Source organism: Ananas comosus, unplaced genomic scaffold (assembly GCF_001540865.1).
Source record: "Ananas comosus cultivar F153 unplaced genomic scaffold, ASM154086v1, whole genome shotgun sequence".
Classification (NCBI taxonomy): Eukaryota; Viridiplantae; Streptophyta; class Magnoliopsida; order Poales; family Bromeliaceae; genus Ananas; species Ananas comosus.
Genome location: NW_017892651.1, coordinates 1 through 2,993, shown reverse-complemented (window position 1 = coordinate 2,993; position 2,993 = coordinate 1). Strand labels below are relative to the sequence as shown.

The window sequence follows — 2,993 nt, the reverse complement described above, 5'->3', positions numbered from 1 at the left end:
ATAGGAATGTGTTGCGAACCTTTGTAGGTGTAGGCTAATATCCACAAACAAATATGCAAGTTTGTTTTTGTTTGTTTAATTATTGGTACTCATTTTATTCTGGAAACTGCAAATCCTGTTGGTAACTTAATATAAATTATATATATTGTAGTACACTGAACTGGCGCAAACTGCGAAGTTCGAGTGTGGGGATGACAATGGGAACTATCCTACATGTTTTAAAGAGTTTAAAGATGTTTACGGACAAGTTTGGGAGTGATTGGAATGTTGAAGGCGAGAAAATGCATTGCAATTTCGAAATCTGCATTTTTTGCATTGGTGTACCAGTACAAACATAATGCTGTACCGATACAACAAGCAGCAGTGGCAGCTGGTGCATGGCAACAGGGATAATTTGGTCTTTTGGGCTTTTGTGCTTATCCCCTTAGGTCTCAGCTCGACCCCTGAAGCTACCCAAGGGTGCTGGGAGTTCAGAAGAAGGGTTTGGCTTATCTTTTTCCCTCTCTCTCTCTAGGAATTTCTCTCTCTACAAGGAATCGAGGGTTTAAGCTGGATTCTACTCTTTGCTTGATGTTGGTTGGCAGGGAGTGTCTTGGAGCTACTGTTGAAGGAGTTTTAAGGAGTATTTCACAGCCTTGAACACTGATATAGCTGGTTGAGGTTTTGGAGAGGTAATATTACTTAACTACTCACTGATTTGAGGCATAGTAATGGATTTATGAAGTAATTGGGTTCTTTTGTTACTAGCTGGTTGGGGAGAGTTTTCAGCAACTGTAGAAGCCAGGTTTTGAGATTATTTTCTACCCTAACTCAAGAGAAAAGCTGGAATTAAACCTGGAGTAGGTGATTAGCTAAGTATTGACCTTACGGTGATGCTCTAATAGATTGTTGGAAGAATAGTAATGCTATTTTTCTCGTTCTGTTTCAGCAGCTTGGCAGCTCACATAGTGCTGAATACTTGGCAGTGGTGGGCTGGATTGAAGATATTTCAATCAGCAGGAAGCCGAGATACAAGTGAGAAATCTATATAAGTAAAATAGAGCCTCAATTACGAATTACTAATGCTATTCTTGAATATTGTTCGCAGCAGATTTGCGACAGATCGTCGAATGGTTCTTAGCTGATATCCGAGAGCTTTCAAAGGTTCAATTTGATGTAATAACTTGAACCAAAATAGGGATTCAAGCTATAGCATTGTGCAAGGTAAGAACCTTGCCGAAATTGGAAGTTTGGGTACTAATTTCTATGCAGTTTAGTAGTGAGTTTTACAGCAGGATTGAGACCAATTGAGCTGAATTTTTAGGACTTATTTAAACAGAATCGAGCCGATCTTGAGCTGCTTCAACTTGGATTGAAGTAGAGGTTATAAACCTAGGTGAGAATTTAGTCCCTATTGTGTGCTTATATGAGATTTTGGTTATAGGATTATAAATTCAGCTTATAGCTGATTTTTGACTTGTGTTAGGGGACTTAGAAGCTTTGGACTTCACACTGTTACTAATCCAATCAGAGCTTCAACTAATAAGTGGATTTGACCTAACCAGAGCAAGTGAAGCTCCCCTATGTTCTATATGTTACTATAAAATTGGTACATTGGTACACTTTTATGATTATGTGATTGATAAAGGACTTAAAACTCGTCATCATAATGTTTGACATATTTGAAATGAAATCTCTATGAAGTAGAGAACACTCATGCATAAAAATACTTATGTTATGTTTAGTTCAGTTGAATAACTAAGGGACACATCTTTTATGCTCCTATAAAGTAGAGAATATTGACATTCCTCATGACTATTTGGATAGTACTCCTTGTGACTATTTTGATAGTACCTTGATAGTGGAAAGTTTCTAATGCCATATGTGGATTAGCATTGCTTTCTTGTGCTTACTAATCTAGTGGATACTAGCTATTGCCATTGTTTATTATACTGAGAATTCTGATCAATAGATCGAGAGTGAGAATATAGTATACTATGACATGATGTTTGAGACATATTGGACTATGGACTTTGCTTGCTTGCCATTATGCTCATTCACATACGCTTCTGAGGGTAGCTCTCTACAAGCCGGCACTCCGGGGTTGGCCTACGCGACAGATGCTCGCCCGTGCGGGATTGGGTGCCGAAGTGGATTGCCGTGGGGAGTGCATACTAACACGGGGCCATTAGGCGCGGCGCAAGCTGGACTACCTTGTGTAGGTCCTTATGAATGAAATTAAAGTTCTAAATGACAGATGATAATAATGATTGATTACCAGTTATAGTGTACCGTATTTACTTACACGTTCATGCTTACAGTAATTGCTATGCTTTTTTTATTCAGTTGATTCATTACTGTAGAAAGTACAATTACATGTTGATTACATGTTCATTATCTGTTAGCATTGTAGATATATCATGCAATTACTGTTTTTACTTTCATTTAGTACATCATGAGCCTAGTGGTGTAATTCGTCGAGGCTGGCGGCTTACCCACTGGGAACTATTGTTTAATAGTTCTCACGTCCTTATTATTGTTGTTTTTACAGAGCCACCTACAGGAGAGGCTAGGGATTGCGGCAAGGAAGTCGCGTCTAGCTAGACCTAGTGTAATATACCGAAAATTCGGAAAATAAATATCGAACTTTAGTCAAATTGACCAAAGTGCGAGGATGGTGCACTTCGGAAAGTCCGAAGGTGTTAAAATGATCAAAAGTGAGTTACGGGAGGTTTTCGAGAGCTAGAGAATCAAATTCTGCAAAACTGCAGTTTTTGAGCTCTCGGGGACCGGTCCCTGGTGGGAGAGACCGGTCCCCGAACGCGTGCAGAATGAGACAGCCGAAAAATCGGCTAAGTCCTGGAAGGACAGCTCTCGGGAACCGGTCTCTGTTTGAGAGACCGGTCCCCCAGAGACCGGTCCCACCAGGGAGGGACCGGATGCATTGCGCGCGGCTGCTTGGGCTGCGCAGGGTGGGCCTTCGGGGACCGGTCCCTGCTCGGGGAGACCGGTCT

General features: G+C 40.9%; 1 long non-coding RNA gene across 6 annotated transcripts; it reads left to right on the top strand.

Annotated features, from left to right (window-relative positions):
- Positions 1 to 439: 439 nt before the first annotated feature.
- Positions 440 to 1,777, top strand: LOC109705435. 6 transcript variants are annotated; one of them, XR_002214766.1, is made up of 7 exons: positions 440 to 481; positions 585 to 671; positions 748 to 839; positions 932 to 1,014; positions 1,088 to 1,203; positions 1,319 to 1,375; positions 1,466 to 1,777. It is a non-coding gene; the product is annotated as an uncharacterized LOC109705435 (long non-coding RNA). The 6 variants fall into 6 exon arrangements; XR_002214763.1 differs by having other exon boundaries at positions 468 to 671; positions 1,091 to 1,203; XR_002214761.1 differs by having other exon boundaries at positions 468 to 671.
- Positions 1,778 to 2,993: the final 1,216 nt, after the last annotated feature.